The sequence below is a fragment of the Castor canadensis genome, chromosome 9 (genome assembly GCF_047511655.1).
Source record: "Castor canadensis chromosome 9, mCasCan1.hap1v2, whole genome shotgun sequence".
In the NCBI taxonomy this organism is placed as follows: Eukaryota; Metazoa; Chordata; class Mammalia; order Rodentia; family Castoridae; genus Castor; species Castor canadensis.
In genome coordinates, this window is record NC_133394.1 from 149,515,734 (window position 1) to 149,529,613 (window position 13,880).

Here is a 13,880-nt window from a genome sequence, read left to right on the forward strand (position 1 = left end):
TAGACAAAGAAAATGAAAATGACCTATAGTTTTCTAAGTTTAAGGGGAAATAAATTATTTTTTTCCTAGCACATAAAAAAAAAAAGTTATAGTCAGCAGCAACACTTTTAAAGACTAGTTTTAAAAAATATTACCCTCGGGTAAAAATCCCTCCCTCTGTCCACACAGTCTTTTCTCCAGCACAAATTATTGATTTGCAGGCAAAAGTTTTCAGAAAACAAATATCTGATTATAGTGTAAGCTACAGCTGACACAAAAGCTTTTGCAATGAGAAAAGGCAGTATATCTCAAAATCTAAAAGGGTAAAACACCAAGTAGCAAAAATGAATCCTTTAAGAACTATCAAACCAAACAAAAAATAAAATTAGATATAAATTTAAGTTTTAGACTGTGGTCAATTGAGGTCTAGACAAAACCCTATGTTTGTTCACTGCCTAGTCTCCAGTCTGCTCCAAGTTTGAAAAGGTAATTGAACACAGTCTATAATTACTGGATTAGACACAGATGGGCTCTGTACATTTCAGGGGGAAAAAAGCACTGTTTTGATTCATTTTATGATTGCCTGTAAGGTCAGACTTTTCAAAATGTACTTTCATCTGTTAAATGGTTTCTCAAATTCCCTAGGGTAGATCTTCAATAACTGTGATGTTTTAAGCAATTTGGGCCTATCAGATCCTGTCTTTGAATGTAACTAGCTGCCCATTTTCTAGTATTAGAAATGTGCATGTAGGTTAATTGCTACATCTCTTACATATTTTCTGAAGTTGCAGTTTTGTAGAAAAAAGTGAAAAACTGTGCTTCTTTTCCAACAGGAATTGGCCGTGTTGGTGAACATTTTCACATGAAAAATGTGAGCTATTTGATAATAAATGATTCAGTGTCATCCAAAGTCCACGAAATAGACTTCCTAGCTGACTTGAGTGAAAAACAGAAATAAGGAAGCATCAACATTGTGGATGTAAGTTGTAAGCAAAATAAATTTAGAGAGCTTCCAACTGAATTATTTATAAAGCATAACACAGTCTTGACTAAAATTCTTAGCATTTTTATTTAAGAACTACAAATGACTAGGGGAAGTATTCAGTCTGTGCTAAAACAAAATAGGCAAAACTATTTCCTAATCTAAAAAAGGAAAACCCCCAAAAATAGCATTCTCTATTACTTACAATAATGATGATGTCATTACATAGCAATGTACTATAAATTCATAGAGGAAAATAATATCTAACTTGGAGAATTCAAGATCTGGTCCCTTCTGTGGAGTGGCTATCCTGTTTCCAAACATCCCATATTAAAACAATTTATTCAATAGCACTCTACATAAAATTTTTAATTATGAAAATCTGTAGCAGACTCAACAGCATTGGCTAAAATGCCACAAAAAAAGTCTTCTTTGCTTAGTCTACTCAGCCCCAGAAAGTGGGTTCTCAGGCTCAAGGTTTGGTCAAAGGACCCCAAGTCTGCCAGACAACCCAGGGAGAAGAGCTGCAGACCGAGGGCAGCTGGGACACAGCCACGGCAGGGGGCTGGTCAACGCACATTCCTCATCTCTCCCCACCAGTCACCACCCTGGGCGCTTTCCTTTTTTGTTTTTGCAATCTCCTTTCCAATTATGGCTTCGTTTGCTATTACCGAAATTCACTTCCGTTGACTACTCTGTGATACTGAGACAATAGAAACACCTCCACCAGAAAAAATAAAAATTGCAAGTATAGAAAAAAGAATGACTGCAAAAAAGCACCGATCTTTTAGGGAGTTGGTTTTGTGTACGTGTTGTGTATTTATACATAACAAGGAATTTATAGTCACATTATAAAACCTAAGTTGATATTCATCATTAAATCATATGCCTGTGGGAAGTACTTATACTTGAAGCAGGAAAAGACATATAGCCATGTTCAAGAAAATCTGGGTATTTTACTGACTCTTTTTACACAATGCAGAAATGTGATCTACTTTTCTCTTCTTGTCACAAAACCAAGGAGTTTCTAAGCCACTGGTACGTTTAAAAACATACTAATTTGAACTGAAAAGAACATTGTGCAAAGATGCATGTTTAGCTCACTATTTATATGAAAATAACTATCACTGTTTCATTTATAAGTGTTTCTATAAAATATTGCTGCAAGCAGAATGAATTCACATGGGCTAAGGAAGTAGCTTTAAAATTAAGTCTTGTGTAAATATATCTTCCTGAAAAACACAGCTACCCGATTTCATAGTTCACATGTATACGGACTGTCTTACAATGACTTGCTAAACGTAAGATATACCTGCACTGAATGACCAGAAGCAAGAGTACCATGTAAATGCTGTAGAAAATCATTAGCAGTTTCCGTCCTTGCTCTCCATAAGGCTCATGCTCAAACCAAGATAATATCAGAATAAGACATCTGTACAGAAAACCATGGTAGAACTTTGGCCTTGCTGTGCTGCTTTATGCTTTCTTCATATGGTGCATAGAAACAGCGCAACGAGCCAAATGGCATGGTAACACTGCCAGGGGAGGAAAGGTTCTTTAGATAAAGCTATTTGTAAATTTAATTGTGAGTTTCATAAGACTCGTTACCAAAAATTACACCTTAATATAGGTTATAAATGCACACTACTTTAAGAGAACATTGAGAATTTTCTAAAAAAGACATTTATGCTATAAATTAACTCCTTTCTTTCTTTCTCATCCCTCTTCCTTCTTTCCCTTCCTTTCTTTCTTAATTTAACTTGGAAGCCACAGAAAGTATACCTGGAAGATTATAATATAATGAAACTGGTATTATGCTGCATTCACACCCAGCAATAACCCAGTTTGACATTGCAACCATCTCTACTTCACACGTGTGTGCTTTACCTTGTAACGCTGATGCTCTAAATAAACTGTGAGCTTACACTCATGGAACTTGCTGTAAGAAATGAAAGCAAGCCTGAAAAGCTTTCTTCTCAGTCGTTCTCAGAGAAGGCCTTTCCCTTTTTAAACAATTTACGTGATGTTTTATGGTCCTTTTAGAAGAGAATTATAGTAAATGGCACTCCAAGTGGGTTGTGTGAACCCACAAACCACTTCTCATAAAAACTGCTATAATTTTCCAGGACAGGGACAATAAAATATCATACACAAGCCAATGCCAAATCACGGTGTGACCACAGTAACAAACACACTATTCTCATGAAAATTAAGCATGATGAAGATGACAAAAAGATGGCAAAGAAAAATCCAACCAGAATTTTTCCACCTATGTAGCACACAGGCATTTACAGAATTTCCCTCCATGTCCTAAGTGGCTTGCCATACAGGTGCTAATCTACTCCCCAAGCTTTTACATGTAGCTCACCTGTCTTCAGTAAGAGAATAAGAAAACAAGTAACTCAAATGTACCTCAAAGAACACTTTAAAGACGAGCAAGCTACCTGAAATTATTAACATTTTTGTTACTGATCAAAAATGAGAAGCTCTATGCAAAGTTCTAAAGACGTTTTCAGGAGGTGCAGTTCCCGTTTCAGACCACTAGGGACCAATAAGTGCCTTCCATACCTAAATCTGTAACTAAATAGTTAACAGAACTAAGGACCAACATGGGGGTGGGGGTGGGGGGGAAGTAATGTATTCTCTCTTTTCTGATACAACTGAATTCATTGTCTGTAAAACGGCTGAGAAGATCCACTGTCCATAGAAAAAGTGGCGTTCAACTAAGATTCCAAAAGATGAAATGTGGTTGTACTGTTGGTAAGTGTTTAATCACCACTTGCTCTGAAACACTTCCCACTTTCCCTTGGTAGAATTAGTGAACATTAAAACAAAAAAATCAATTCTAAAACCATGTGTTTTTAGCCTGGGGAGGAAGGAGCTGCAATACCACACTGATACAAAACTAAAGCCTAGTACAGCCCCTGTGCTGAAGGCAGCGGCTTATTGCTAAGTCAAGCATAATACTGAAATTAGGATCCATGAGGCGAGCCAAAATATCTATAAATGATAGCATTTATAGAGTTATATTCTGATGCAGTAATAATGGCAAAGTGAAACAGCATTTTCTACTTAAATCTGCTAATAATTACGAACTCTGCTTAGAGAGAACTATTTAAATTATTTGCAACACTTCTTTATAGCAAAACACTGGAAGAGAATTGGAGTGAAATAACACAAAGCCTAGAAACAAGCTAACACATACAAATCCTGACACACTAGTTCGTGCTTTCCAGATTCTGAAGTTAAAAATGGCCGGCGCTTTCTAGAGTAACAAATCATAATGCATTTATTTTTTGCACAGAGTTCAGAGTTTTAACCATTTCCAACAGGGTGCTGTCGATTAGCATTTCAAATTTCTAGAATGACAGAGATTTGATTAAACCTACTTAGTCACCATGTGAACACAAAAATTTACCCTCCTTCCTTCCAAACACACAAAATATTAATATGAGTAATTCTAAAACAGCAAGCTAAAGAAAAAAGGTGAAGACTTGAAATAAACACTCATCAAATCTTTTCATATAAAAATGCACTTTAAGTATTTTTGCTCCTGAACCAGACTTTCAGAAACAGGACATCTAAAACACTATTCATACTATTACACAGAAAGAATAAAATAAACAGCCACATTTACGTAGTGTTCTATTAAACTGAATTCACTATTCTTGAAGTCAAGTACAGTTTTGTATCATAAAATACACTGTCCTACTTGTGTAGCAAGGCTTTGTGTTTGCTGAAAATGCTTCCCATATACTATACTTCAGGCCCCAAAGCAGAGCTTCTTAAATAGAATCTACAGAGAAAAAAACAGATTCCCAAAAGAGGACTATACAAACAATACATTTTGGAGAGATAAAGAAATTTATCCAAAGCAAAAAAACTGTTTGTCTAGGTTAGTCAAACACTCCTACCTCGTGAAATACATCTTTCAGAAAACATCAGTTGTTCACTTGTCAAAGACTTAACAACTGAAATGATCTCTAAATTAAAAAAAAAAAAAAAAACTCCACCGGCACAAACACAACAATGCACAACTTTATCTAGTCTTGCAAATCTTTGGAGGAGCAAAATCATTTTAGGATGTCCTTTCACAAAATCCAACCTGATTCCTTCTCAATTTCCCAAAGCCTACCCACCCACCTGATCCACCCTACACTCCACCCAACCCCACTGCCCTTACGAGGCCTTAGCCTAAGAGAATGCAAAGGTCTGCTGTGGCAAAATTCTTATAAGCAAAAAGAATTTACTGAACCTCTTTTTGCTCTACAGCCTGGTTTCTTCTAGGTCCCCTCACTGACATTTCTTTGGCCCCACAGGGTGGGGTACAGGCCGATCTGCATGGCTGGCTAAACAGACGTGTTACGAAGCCTTTACAATTGACCACACAAACACAATACCACAATGTAGGTCAACTTCTGTGCTCAAATGCCAACGCAAAGCTTATGTGGAAGGAAACTACAGACATAAACCTGCAAGGGTAGAATTCCACCCAATGATCCTAAAATTATTTCAAGGAATCAATCTCCAAGAATGCATCATGAAATCAGAAGAGCCCAGCTAAGCTTGAGGAGCGCGGAAAAAGAGAAGAAAGAAAGAAAGAAAATGAAAGGCTTTAGGAGAGGTAGCAAAGGTTTCGCCAATCATCATATCACTTGAGACTGCTCAAACTACAGATGAAGTTAGATACCGAAGATTGTAGAAAGGCTATTTAAAATTATTAACTGATCAAAAATTTGTAGTTGTCATTAAAAAAAATACAACTTAGCAATTCAGTTCAGAAAGAAGAATATCCTCAGGAACATACACATCTGTTTAATATTACAAGCCAACTGTCAACATCCTAAGTGAAGTTTTAATTTAATATTTTTTCTTTCTTGATGTTTTACCTTTAATCAATGCCTCATGAGAGTATCAACTTTCTATAAGAAACTGTTAAATATAAAGAAATGTTATTGTAGCATGTTTATAAAATCATAGTTCGAGAACTTTTTATTTTTCCAAAGCCTGACCACAACTTAATTATCTACAGGACATTCCAGGCTCACAATTGCAAGCTCCAGTTCCCAAGCAATTTTAAACAATATCTACTGTACAGGACAGAGGGTACACGAAAGACCGCAACATGGTTGTGTTTCCAAAAGTCAGCATTAGACCCTTTAGACATGGTTTTTATTTTCATTAAACAGTATTTGTTTCCTCACTAATCATTAAATGGTTTTCATCACTATCGCCTGCTTTCCCTTCTCAGGTCAGTTGTTAGCAACTGTGTTTGTGTTGATAATAAATAAAAAATGACCCACCCAGTTATTTAAAAATAACATACATGATGTCTCATTCAACAGTGCTGAGGATTCAGCAATGTGTTCACACCCTGAATGCTGTTCTATTTTAATCTAAAATAGACCCTAAAAAACTTAATGGAGTAATAGACTCTGTACAATACTCTCCTTTAAATCAGATTTAATCTTCGTGCCTGCTTATGTTATTGTGGGCACACAGATCTAATCAGTGGTTCGAGACATTTACTTGAGAAAACGGAAGAGGAAGAAGAAAAGACAGCAAGTTCAGATTCCTGACCATAATGGAGGAGTTGAACATAATGGCAGTCTCTACAGATGGATGAGGAAAATAGCCCAATTAAAAGCAGCATGCCTGAAACTGACCAAAATGCGGGGGAGCAACTAACAGAGCATTCCATGGTTTTAGGAAGGAAATTTAAAAGGAAAGAAGGAGGGGAGGGAAAAAGAAAGCTGTATGCTAGGACATATTTGGAATAAGTTAAAAATATGTAAAATGTGGAAGAAACAAAGAAAACCATATGTAAGTCAGAGGTAAAATTGATCAGCCAGAGAAAGAAAATACTCCAATAAATAATCTAGAAAACCTTTTAAAAAGTCAGGTACTTGTTGCAATGGAACCACTAGTTTGCAGAGGAGCAAATTATGTAAGTACAAATAAACTAAGTTTGGATTTCAGGTTAACTGTCCAGTGGATATCTGAGCACATCGAAGACAGAAATGTACAAATGCAGGACAATGCGCATATCTATTGGTTTGCCAGGCACTTTCCAAGAGCTTCATTCATTTAATCCTCCAAAATTAGGTGCTTTCTTCACAAAATACAGAAGAGGAAATGGAGTAAGTAATTGGAGCCCAGTATCCCTGCTCTTATCAGCCATGCCAAAACCATCCCAGGTGACAGCACCTTCATTAAAGAAAGAACAAATGTGAAAGTAAGAGGGACCAGGAGCAGGACTCAAGTGGTAGAGTGTTTGCCTAGAAAGAAGAGGCCCTGGGTTCAGTCTCCATTACCAAAAAAAAGAAGGGAAGAAAATAAGGACAAATCTGTTTCTTGAAGGACCCACTCGCCTGACCTCTGTGGTTCTCCAAGCTGCCTCGACTGGCTTTTCACCCTCCCTCACCTCTCAAATGTTGTCTTTCTGGGCCAAGAATTCCTGCAAGGCCTTCTTTTCTTCTTACTTTAAATTCCCTTTGGGCAGCCTCACTCTCCTCACAGTCTCAACCTTCTTTTACACTCTGACGTCTCCAGTCTACAGCTCTGGTATAGAACACCTAATGAATGTATGTCCCTTGTTTGTCAACAGGACCTCAAATAGTAATTATAAAACTTCACCACCCACACCTTGTCACCTAAGATTCAAATCTCAGTGTCATCTGCAAGCCGTGGTTTTCATCCCCTACATTCAACAAGTCCTACTCCCTGTCAAACACACCTTCAACCCACCCACCATCCCTACAGCCACCAGCTTAGTTCAGGCCCTACCTGGGCCTTAACTAGACTTGTTACTGCAATAGCTCAATTGTCATCCTCCTTGCTGCCATTCCTTCTCACCTCAGCTGAGGTCAATGGCCAATGGAATAATCTTTCTATCACACACATCTGGTCAGTCAGAGACCTGTTGAAAACTTTTTGTGGTTCACCATGGTCTTCAGGATAATCCCATTCCTTTCCCATTAGAGAATTCCTTTTTACTCTTCAAAAAGTGGCATCTGCCCTTTAGTCCTCCCACTGAGTTCTTCACTTCCACTCGTGTGTCCGGAAGCACGTATTACAACACGCCTTTCAATCTGTCTTTCACTACACTGCAAGTTTCCCAAATCAGAGATTTTCTCACTCAGGTTTGTACACCGACTACCTAGTCATATGCCAGGCATAGAGTGGATGCTCAAAAACCAGGGAGTGATTCTGAGTAAGGGAATGCAGAATTCACTCTCAGTTCAAAGTGATAATAATGATCTGTCTAAGGCAGGTGAAGGGCACAACTTTGAATGCAATGTACATCTCCTGTTGGCCACCCATAGCATGGTACGCCTCCTTCTGGGGAAGGAGCTCCCCAAATCTCCTTTGGAAACCATCCTTCCCCAATTCTCAGCCATGTGTTACTTGGTAGAAGTGCCACACCGGGCAAAACTGCAGAGACAGATTTTAAGTGGACGTAGCTAAGTGGAATATACTTTTCTTCTGGAGACAGGAATGGATTTTAAGATAGGCATATGGTTCAATTTGAGCCAGTGAGAAAGAATGAACCCCAAGGTCTGCCTGGGTAGACAGGGAGGTGTGCAGGTGCTACAGCTGTTCAGCTACCATAAAGCCAGGGCGTGTGGGTGCATGAAAGCAGATGCCAGTCCTATGAAAGCAAAACAGAGGGAACAAGAAAAACTAGGCATTTGCTGACATTGTTTGGTTCACTGAGTCTACCATGCTGGAGGTAAATTGCAGTATTCAATCTTTCAGTGATATAAATCAATAAATTCCTTTGATCATTGAAGCCAATTTGCATTAGTCTCTGTAACTTGTAAGTCTCCTGATAAAGCAAGTTAGTGTTTGTGGGAGGAAGATCAAGCTACACATTAGAAGTATACAGAAAAAGGAAACAAACATGGAGCGGGTGGGAGTGAATCACAAGTTAAATCTGATAGGCTATGAAGGAAAAAAGCTAGCAGCATACTCCAAAACACAAACAGAAGAACAAGACTCAAGATGTGGAAAGAAAGCCTTTCACTGCAGGGACCTTCAGTCAGATCCTTGTAGGGGCATCGTGCAATACATTTACGAAAAGAATAAAGTTTTATAAAGAACCAGAAAAATAAATTTTAAAACAACAAATGCTTCTTTTTAAAAAGGCCTTGATGTGAAAAAAAGGAAAAGCCTTTGGGATAATTTATTCTGGAGAAAGCAAGTCCTACAGGCAATTGAACTTGTTGAAGGGTTATTTATAAGGAGGTGACCAAACAACCATTCTCCAATTTCCCAGGGGAAGAATGAGAGATTAGTTTAGATTTAGTATGAAGCCAAAGGCAGACAAGGGAGAAGTACCTGAGGGAGAGCTGTTAGTGATGACAAAACCACGAAAACTAGAGTTTCATGGCTTTTAGAAGACAGAAAATTATCTATGTTGGTTCTTTTAGTTTTTGGTGAAACAACTGAACAACTATTTGAGGAATGCTGTCTGTTCATTTACTTCAGTGCTATGTGAGAAAACCTATGGGCCAGGATTTGTGCCAGACGCTAACAAACACAAGTTAAAATATGGGGGCCCATTCTGTTCTAAAGGCTTGTCACTAGATACAAGAGCCACTATAAGCCAGATGTGGTGGTACACATCTGTGATTCCATACTAAGAAGGCTGAGGCAGGTGGATAACTAGTTCAAGGCCAGCCTTAGCTGTCTTAAAATGAAACAAAGAGCCATTATAGGGAATATAATCAAACATCAACACGGAGTCCTATCCTCCTTTTCTATCCATATGCCCCAATGTAATCGATACCATGTAGGATACAAAGCAGTAACACTTTGCCAACAGCACGTGGAAAGTGAAGCTTCATGCAATCATTAAATGGCACAAAGCATTAAGCATGAAGGATGTCAGGGCCATATGTAGTTTCTTACTTACTAATTAGTACAGGCAAAAAAATGGTGGAATCCAGAAGATCAGTAGAGGCTACATGTCTTTAAAGGTAAGTAGAATTTGAGGAAATAAAGGAGAGCCACAGTCATGAGGAGGAAAAGAGCTGAGGGGACTGCTAGCAGAGTATTGGCTAAAGCTCGTGGGACGGCCAGGAAAAGTTTGGAATTTCACACTGGACAAGTGGGACACCTAGCTTTCTAAAGGCCTTTGGACACCAACCTAGTAACTGGGAGTTCACTATGTGGGAAACAGCAGCACTGCAGGCTTCTGAGCTAAAGTAACGTGATGAACACAATGTTTGTTACTCAGTGGCTTGCTAGGGGAGAGACAGAGGGCTCAATGTTATTTCGACAACTCAGGCTCAAGGCGGTCAGGGCCTCAACCCACACAGCCACAGTGGAATGGATGACAACGAGAGAAATACAGGCACTTTTTCACTTCATTTATTTCTAGGTATGTGCTGAATTGTGATCTATTCTGTGAGGGGACTAGGATAAAGTGTCTGTCCCCTTGGGCCTGGTCACGAACTGGCGAATGAGTAAGAGAACTGCAAAAATGAAATTAGTGTGGAGGAGCTGATTCCTAGAATTTTATTTACACAAGTTAGAATAGCATCAGAATGGCAGAATGTAAACGGGAAACTCCGTCCTTCTGAAATGTCACTTCACGTGCATGCGGGAAGACAGTGATTTTACTGACGGTTGGGTCAATGGAGAAGTATCGAAGCAAATATGCCTGTGCTGGCTACACAGCACCAAGCAGTGGATATGAAGAAAGACTTCTAAAAAGAAAGGGAAGGCCTTTTTTTTAGGACTGAAATGTTTCCAGATTTCATCTTCTGACACAACTGAGATATATCCAGATTTCCAATTGCTTACCCACAGGCAGGTATTTAGGAGCTTTCAAAAAATTCATCACCTCCCCTTGATATCTCTTTTTTTCCCTTCCTTCCCTTAATTTAATTTTGATTTAACTTCCTCTTGTCACTGCTTGCTTACAAATCACAGCCTGTGTCTGGAGTCAATTAAGGCTATAAAGTACCCCACCACGCCTTCATCTGGGGACACATTTATATATATATTTTCTTATTTCAAGAGGGAGAGCTAAAAGCTGTAACTCCAAAAGTTTCCAATCAACCATCACATTCTATTCTTTGTGAAAGTCTGCTTCCCTCCACAGTTTAGAGGAAGACATGAAGCTATGCATTTGGCAAGATTACTTCCTTTCTACCTGTGGAAAGATGAATTGTGGTTTGGGAATTCACTTGCAAAAAAGGGTGAGTATGGGTAATAAATGCTTAATAGCAATTACATTAAAATCTTTCTACCATTTAAAATTAAATGTAATTTCCTTATTACTTTAATGAAATCCCTCGGAGTTGAAGTATTTAACTAGTCTCTTTCACATCAAGTATTCATTATATAATTCTCTTTTAATATTGGCTATGTAAACTGTCCACTGACAGAATAAAAACACACATTTCCACTGAAACAGAAACTGGGGAAGGACACAGCAGCTTGATTCAGAATCTGATAATGGCTTACAGATTCCACTTCAGTTTAGATTTGTAGTCACCACGCCACAGAGCCATTCACCACCTCTACCCTTTCAGGTCGTATTTGGAAGACAATAAACTGTCACATCACTGAGGAAAAGTATCTAAGCCTAAAATATTTCACTTCCCCATTGCAATGTTGAGCTAAAAAGGGAGGGAGAGACATAGAGGTCCTACAAAAAACACCTTAAGTAGAAAGGCAGAGAAGAACTGACCAAAGTTCTGGCTGTAGGGAGGATTTCCCTTTTTACTGTATTGCAGGTGCACCCCTGAGTGCGGCTGCAATGCAGCCCTGTTGGTTACTGGCTGGTACCAACTTACTAGCTAAATACATTTTAATCCATAGGACACATGACATACACAGAGGAAAAATTCTACATGGTTGGCAGACAACTAATTTAGTCATGGACTAGGGGTACAAAACTTCTACCCACTTACCAAACCAAACCCTATCTTCCAGTCCTCAATCTCCTGCTGGGAGGGTGGGAGCCCCTTCTGGGGACAGCTGAGGGTCATCACAAGCCAGAGGACACCTCAGTATACAGTACATGAAGAGTAGAAAGGATAGAGAGGACCCTGAAGGGCCAAGGGATACTATACACTGACTTACTTCTCACACTCCTTTTCCAGGTAAGCAGAGCTTACTGTGCATCTTACATCCCATGTTTTCTCACCCTGAGAGCCATTGTCAAGTATTCCTAGCTCATCTCTCCACTCTTCATTCCCACATGTGGAAACTGTATAGTTCTTTAGAGGCCCACTTAAAAGTCACCTCTTTTACAAAGTCTCCTTTCAATCTCACTCAGAAATAATCTCTTTAACCTCTGAATTCCCAAAGCTGTTTTCAAAGATCTCTAATTACTTTTGAGTATGTCTCATGTTTATGAGTTTACTTATGAGCTTCCTTATCACTCTCTGATATAAATATTGCTATGTATACTTGTTCACTATAAGTCCCACTGGACTATAAACCCACAGAAGCAGAGAGTTGGTAGTAACAGCCAATAGCAGATACTCAATATTAACATTTACTTAATGAATGCTCCCTTCCAACTCTCAGCAAGTTGATAGTCAGATGAAAGTCTCATTCATCCTTCTACCCCAACAAGCAATCTAAGTGTCTTCCTTACTCCTAGGTAGGAGATAGCTCATAGCTGAGTGTCTTCTCAAGCCTTGAGAAGGAAGCTGCCTCACCCAAATTGGAGTTCTTCCCTGGAGGAATTCAATTCTCATTTAATGGCTGGCCAATGCAGTAGTTTAAAAGGCCTAGCCCTTTGCTTCGACTAGGCAATTCTTAAAAGCCATCTCAGTCCCAGAGCTCTTCATGGAACTGACATCCAAAGGCGGAAAAGGGAATTATACTTTCACTAATGTCTATAATCTATAAATTCAATCTCCTTCCTTCTCAGTGATTTTATTATCTAAAACCACAAACCTTTTCCCCTTTTCCCCTTTTCCCCAAAAGCAGACCTCAACATTACATATCAAAAATGTACTGTCACCTACACTGAGCAGGGTGTGGTTTTTCATGCCTGTAATCCCAGCACATGGGAGGCTGAGGCAGGAGGATCATGAGTTCAAGATCAGAACTATATAGAGAGAAGCCAATCTCAAAACAAAAATAAAGAAATGTACTGTTGATTTTTTTAAAGAGAGAGAGGGACAGAGAAAAGGGGTTGAGAAAAGGAGGAGAAGGGAGGGAAGAAGGGGTGGCAAAAAAAAGTTGGGTTTGGCAGTAGTTATATTTCCCTGAAATCTATTCAAGCACTTTCAAATACATGTGATTTATGTACCAAACTACATCCCTACAGACAGCAGATGCTGTGATGACACATCCAGAGCAAATCACACAAGACCTGAACCATGGAAGCCCCACACAGTGCAGCTTGGATGGCCCTGGCCCAGGGCAAATCTGTGCAGCCCTGAGAGCCTGTAGGGCAACATGCAAACCTCGGAACATGGTGCATGCACAGCACTGTTACTCCTCTCAAAGCCAGGGACGTCATCTTGGGGGCGCAGGGCTGAGCCTTCTGGGCCTCAGTTTTCTCATGACTTGTGAAGACAGTCAAATAAAGGTGGAGTAGGGGCTCAACAAGTAGAAGGTATTATTATCGTTCCTTATTTTTTTGAACAAAGACTAGAAAGTGAAGGCATCAGTGCAACATTTGTGGATGATTTTCTTGTATAAGTTAAGAACTGAAAATCCAGTGGAATTACAGGAAAATTACTCTTGCAAAAGGTTTTATCACAGATGTCCTTTAAATAGGGTCCTCCACTGAGCATTTTATATATAATTAGATACTGCTTATTCATGACATTTTTCTAATCAAAAGCTATTAATTCTCCAATCCCTACTACAAGGAAAAACTCTCTTGCTAGGGTTTTTTTCTTTTTCTTTTTTTTTTTACTTGTTCTGTTGTGCTTTTTATTTT

The 13,880-nt window shown here is 38.9% G+C and overlaps 1 protein-coding gene across 3 annotated transcripts in view; it reads right to left on the reverse strand.

Annotated features, from left to right (window-relative positions):
- Positions 1 to 13,880, reverse strand: part of Stx18 (syntaxin 18) — a 106,576-nt gene that overhangs the window by 79,572 nt on the left and 13,124 nt on the right. The window contains exon 1 of one of the 3 annotated variants that reach the window (XM_074042628.1): positions 7,386 to 7,645. The exons of the other annotated variants lie outside the window; for them this stretch is intronic. The gene's annotated coding sequence lies outside the window, so the exon portion shown is untranslated. Of the gene's footprint in view, positions 1 to 7,385; positions 7,646 to 13,880 lie in introns of those variants that run through there. 3 annotated transcript variants of the gene reach the window in all.